The sequence below is a fragment of the Pinus tabuliformis genome, chromosome 6 (assembly GCF_031772625.1).
Source record: "Pinus tabuliformis cultivar Carrire ecotype Pingquan chromosome 6, CPIR1, whole genome shotgun sequence".
NCBI lineage: Eukaryota > Viridiplantae > Streptophyta > Pinopsida > Pinales > Pinaceae > Pinus > Pinus tabuliformis.
In genome coordinates, this window is record NC_142292.1 from 1,675,226,675 (window position 1) to 1,675,232,919 (window position 6,245).

Sequence of the window (6,245 nt, forward strand, 5' to 3'; positions counted from 1 at the left end):
TTACTAGGAAAAATCCACACAAGATAATTTTAAATAATGGAAAGTGAACATAAAATATATTTTATTCCAAACGTTTTAGATTTTCACTATGGTTTAGGAAGTAAATTCAAAGTTTCACAGCCACCATATATGTAGGGTTTTAGAGACCTCGTAATTTTCGGTTTCCTACCAGCAAACGCATCGATATGAATAATTAATATAAATATCAACACGTAGAAACAGTTCGCTTTCATAGCTCAGTTGGTTAGAGCACCCGTTTAGTAAGCGGGAGGTCATGAGTTCAACTCTCATTGAAAGCAAAATATTTATTAAACACACTTTTAATATAACGGAAACGGTTTCCGTAAAAATTCAAATTCAATGAATGGGTTTAAAAGAGAAAACCAACTTGGCAAAGCAATGTTATTATAAAATCCCCATACAAAAAAACGGAAACGGTTTCCGTAAAAATTCAAATTCAATGAATGGGTTTAAAAGAGAAAACCAACTTGGCAAAGCAATGTTATTATAAAATCCCCATACAAAAAATGAAAGCAATGTTATTATAAAATCCCCATACAAAAAATGAAAGCAATGTTATTATAAAATCCCCATACAAAAAATGAAAGCAATATTATTATAAAATCCCCTTTGTTAATGGAAACTGTATAATTCAATAAACATGTTTTAAATTTCTGTGCTTTAAAAATGTTTATTTTTTTATAGTTTAATGTTTTAAACACTTTGTAATAAATATTTTATTTTTTTATAGTTTAATTTTTGCAAACACTTTGTAATAAATATTTTATTTTTTTATAAAAAATGAAAGCAATATTATTATAAAATCCCCTTTGTTAATGGAAACTGTATAATTCAATAAACATGTTTTAAATTTCTTTGCTTTAAAAATGTTTATTTTATTTTTTTATAGTTTAATTTTTGCAAACACTTTGTAATAAATATTTTATTTTTTTATAGTTTAATTTTTGCAAACACTTTGTAATAAATATTTTATTTTTTTATAGTTTAATTTTTGCAAACACTTTGTAATAAATATTTCTGGTATAGAAGAAAACAAACTTTAATCACCAAGCAGATTAGGAAAATTCTATAAATCAACCAGGGTATTTTGGATTTCTGTTTTTTTTAATGTTTAATTTATTTTTTTAAAGCATTTTACAATAAGTATTAACTTTTCCAGATTTTGTGGTTGAGAAGGGGAGGTGAAGAGGAATCTTAATCACCAAACTGATTCTGATAGTGACTTTAAAAAAAATATTGTTAAATTATTTTTTAATAAAACTTTGCATGATGATTGAAGCTCATTAAAAATAAACTAATTAAATAAGTAATTTTTGGTTTTTAAAATGGTTAGTGGATTTCTTTTTAAACACTATCTAAGAAAGATTAATTTTTCGAATTAAAAGAGATTATATTTTAATGAGTATTTTTTATTAAAAGGAAAAAATATATATATTTATCAATAATAAACTAGTTGAAAATAATTAATATTATATTGTATTAATGGAGAAATGGTTACATGGTTGTAATGTAACTTATTATGTTAAGATTTGTTTCTAGGTTGTAGGAGTTTGTTGTCACCTCCCTATTTTTTTGAGATGTATTTATTGTCTTATCTTTGATTAATTGAATATGAGAGTGTATGCTCCAGTTTGTGCAGTCTCCAAGTGCAGCTTGCTCACCTGTGAGCTGCTAGTTAATTCAATTCATTTCTTTTCTTTCCAGTTTTCTAACATGGTATCAGAGCTCAGATCTGGTGAGCCTGATTTACCTGCAGAGCCTTATTGGCTACATTAGAGCCCTAGTGGCTACAAAGCCTTCGTGGCTATAGTGCCCCAGTGGCAACATAGGAGCCTCAATGCTCACAATTTCGGAGTCTAGGTGGTTGGAGTGACATACCTTACTCACAGGGAGAAATTTATTTTCTCACAAATCTCAGCATATCTCCCACTAAGCACAAAGCGACCATCGCACCTTTCGTCCTAACAGAAGCGATGATCATCGCAGATCTCAGGGTCAAACCCACGATGATCAACCTCTCATTAGAGGGATTTTATGTTATGCTCTTAACCTGCAAAATGATACCCAAATACAGAATATGCGAAGAAAAGATACCCAAAACACAGAATAGCAATGATTTTATTATTCAGAGAGTAATGTTCACTTGCCTCTTCGAGGCAACCTCCAATAGAGCAGAGCTCAACTACAAAATAAGACACGATGCTCCTCGCAGGGAGTCTCTATCCTTTATATATGACTCATACATGCAATACCACGGGCCAATACCGTGGGTTTTATTAATACCATCTATCTAATACTACGACCCATTTGCAACTAATTGTGGCTCCATCATTAATTGCGGATTAACCACTTACAATTATTAATATGGGCTTTATTGACTCTTGACTATGACGTGATCCCATTACATAAATAAAGGGGTTAGGGTGGGACCCTAACATGCCCTCCCCCTTAAGAATAGCCTTGTCCTCAAGGCTGAAGCTGCAGAAACTGCTGAAGAATAGTGGCTGGTTCCCAAGTTGCATCTTCCGGAGAGGTGTCTTTCCATTTGACGAGGACTTCCTTAAACATGCGGCCGTGCAGTTGCTTGTCGCATGTGTCTATGACCTGTTCAGGTTGAAGCCAGATGGACCCTTCTTCGTCCAATTCAGGTAGACTGGTCTGAATTCTGCAATTGTTCCCAATCACTTTCTTGAGGCATGAGACATGGAAAACTGGATGGATTTTTGCAGTAGGTGGCAAGGCCAACTTGTAGGCCACTTCTCCAATGCGCTGAAGTACTTGATATGGTTCGTAGAATTTGGGAGAGAGTTTCTGACACCCCTTGTCTTTGAGTGATGTTTTCTTATATGGTTGGAGCCGTAAAAAGACCTGATCCCCTTCTTGAAATTGGCGCTCTGAGCGATGCTGGTCTACCTGTTGCTTCATGCGGTTCTGAGCTTGATGAAGATTCTCTCGAAGATGGGCGAGCATGGTTGCGCGGTGTTGTAGGAGTTGATCCACTGCTTTTACTTTTGAGCATCCCTTGAGATATGAAGTAGGTGAAGGCGGGAGTTGACCATATACTGCTTCATAGGGAGTCATTTTGGTGGTGACATGATAGTTGGTGTTATACCACCATTCAGCCAGAGGTAGCCACTGTACCCAAAGGTGTTGCTTTTCTGAAGTGAAACACCTAAGGTAGGTTTCTAGACATTTGTTGACGGCTTCGGTTTGACCATCTGCTTGCGGATGATAGGAAGTACTGAGTTTTAGTTGAGTGCCCTGTATTCTGAAGAGTTCCTGCCAAAAATTACTGGTGAAGATCGGGTCGCAGTCGGACACAATAGAAGTGGGCATGCCATGCAATTTGAATATCTGATCCATGAAAGATTGAGCAACCAAAGTTGGTGTAAATGGGTGGGGTAGGGCGCAGAAATGAGCATACTTCGACAGTCGGTCCACATCCACCATGATGACTGACTTGTTCCCTGACTTTGGAAGACCTGTAATGAAATCCATAGAAACCTCCGTCCAAATTGATGCTGGAATGGGCAATGGTTGTAATGTGCCTGGTGTGTTGACGGTTTCCCCTTTGTGGCGTTGACAGACATCACATTCTGCTACGAAAGTAAGGATGTCCTTTTTCATGCCTGTCCAAAAAAATGATCTTCTGGTGCGAGCATACGTCTTCTGAAAGCCTGAATGTCCTGCAATGGGAGATGAGTGCAATTCTGCCAAAATGTGACTTTTGAGGGTGGATGTTGGTGATATTACGACTCTATCCTTGTAGCGAAGAATACCATCCTGCCACGAGTAGCCCTTGGTGGAATTTGGATCTACCTGTAATTGAGAAATGAGTTGGGAGAGCCCGGGGTGTGAAAACAATTCCCTGCGAGCCTCTTCAATCCATTCTGGAATGGGGAGGGAAATTGCTAGCAGAGTACTTTCCTCCTCAAATTAGCGAGATAATGCATCTGCTACACTATTGTCTTTCTCTTTCTTGTAAATGATCTCCTAATCATATCCCAGCATTTTGGCTAGCCATTTATTTTGTTGTGGGGAGGATAGGTGTTGCTCCAAAAAATATTTAAGACTGTGATGATCTGTGCGGATTTGGAAACATCGCTCCAATAAGTAAGGTCGCCAGGTCTCGACCGCATGTAAGATGGCCATCATTTCCTTCTCGTAGGTAGATTGGCCCAGATTCCTCCCATTGAGTTGTTGGCTTGTGAAGGCCAACGGTCGCCCTTCCTGCATTAAGACCGCCCCAATACCTGTACCCAAAGCATCACATTCAATGACAAAAGATTTGGTGAAGTCAGGTAGTGCTAAGACTGGAGTGGAACACATGGCATTTTTTAGAGCTTTAAAGGCCTGTTGTGCTTCTTCATTCTAGAAGAATGAATTTTTCTTTAGGAGTTGGGTGAGGGGCTTCGCTATGCAACCATAGTTGCGGACAAATTTACAATAATAGCCTGTGAGACCCAATAATCCTCTCAAGCTCTTCAAGGTCTTAGGTTGAGGCCATTCCTGCATTGCCTGGATCTTTTTGGGGTCCACCTTGACACCTTCACGCCCCACAATGTGGCCCAAATACTCTACTTCTGCCATGCCAAACGAACACTTAGGACACCTTGACAAATAATTTATGCTTGCGGAGCAGTTGCAAGAGTAGATCTACATGTTGAAGATGTGCAGCCCAAGTGCAACTATAGATGAGGATGTCATCGAAGAAGACGAGGACAAATTTCCTGAGATATGGTTTGAGAATGTGGTTCATAAGGCTCTGAAAAGTAGAGGGGGCATTACAAAGACCAAATGGCATGACCAGGAATTCATAATGGCCTTCATGAGTTCAGAAAGCAGTCTTGGGGATGTCGACTTCCTTCATGCGAATTTGGTGGTAGCCTGAGCGAAGATCCAGCTTAGTGAAGAATTGAGCCCCATTGAGTTCATCCAGCAAATCATCAACCACCGGGATGGGAAATTTATCTTTGACTGTCAACTTATTGAGGGCCCTAAAGTCGGGACACATCCGCCACTCCCCATCTTTCTTGAGCACCATGACCACTGGGGATGAATAAGGACTAATGCTGGGACGAATGACACCTGCTTCCAAAAGTTCCATGATGATTTTTTCTATTTCATTCTTTTGGGTGAACGATATCTGTATGGGCGCACATTTGGGGGTTGGGCCCCTGGAACCAAGGTGATGCTATGATCATGTTCCCCTCGCGAGGGTGGAAGCTCATGAGGCTTGTCAAAGACCGGCAGATGGTTATTTAAAATTTGTTGCATCTTAGGATGAATTGGTAGAGGCTTGGTTTCGACTGCCTGGATGGCATTAAATTGAGCTACAAATCCATGATTGCCCTTCTTTAACAATTTTTCCATCCTATGCGAGCTGATGATAGAGGGGGCTCCCGTCTGGAGTCCATGGAGGGTATGTGTGTAGTTGTTCTACTTAAAACTCATATATAACTCCTGGAAATCCATTGTGATTGGCCCAAGAGTGCGGATCCATTCAGCGCCGAGGACAATGTCGCAACCCCCCATGTATATAGCAAACATGTGAGTTTTCAACTAATAATCCCCCATTTGAAGTTTGACATTTTCACAGCGGCCTTCACATTTCATTGTGCCTCCATCCGCAATTTGAACTTGGAAGTTAGAAACTGCTCGTACAAAACAATGCACTGCTTCTGCGACTTTTTGATGGATGAAATTATGTGTACTTCCACTATCAATCAAGACTACTACTGGGCGATGTTTAATAAAACCTCTGATTTTGAGAGTTTGAGGGGAAGAAATCCGTGCCAACTCATGTAACGAAATAACTGGTTCATCAGAGACATTGTCCTTTTTGTTGTCTTCTTCTAGCGGCTCATGTTCCTCCAGTGGTGGATCTTCCTCTGTTGAGCTGTATTCAGTGGCATCAATTTGAAAAAATTTGGGCTCCTTGCATTTATGACCTGGGGAGTATTTTTCATCACAGTAGTAACATAGGCCTTACTTTCTTCTTTCGGCCATTTCCGCAGGTGACACCTTTTGGACCTTAAGTGTTTGAGTCGTGTTGTGAGCCTGTGGGGGGCGACCTTTAGCGGAGAAATTTGGGCGACTGTATTGGGATGCTAATGCACGTTCCACGTTACGAGTGACCTTGCAAGCCTTCGTCCATGTGGGAGGGTGGTGCAGTAGGACTTGGGCTTTGATAGCTTCTTTAAGACCGCTGATAAAACATTCCG

General features: G+C 39.4%; 1 non-coding gene across 1 annotated transcript; it reads left to right on the plus strand.

Annotated features, from left to right (window-relative positions):
• The first annotated feature begins 225 nt into the window (after nucleotides 1-225).
• On the plus strand, nucleotides 226-299 carry TRNAT-AGU (transfer RNA threonine (anticodon AGU)). The gene has a single exon. It is a non-coding gene; the product is annotated as a tRNA-Thr (tRNA).
• The last annotated feature ends 5,946 nt before the right edge of the window (nucleotides 300-6,245 follow it).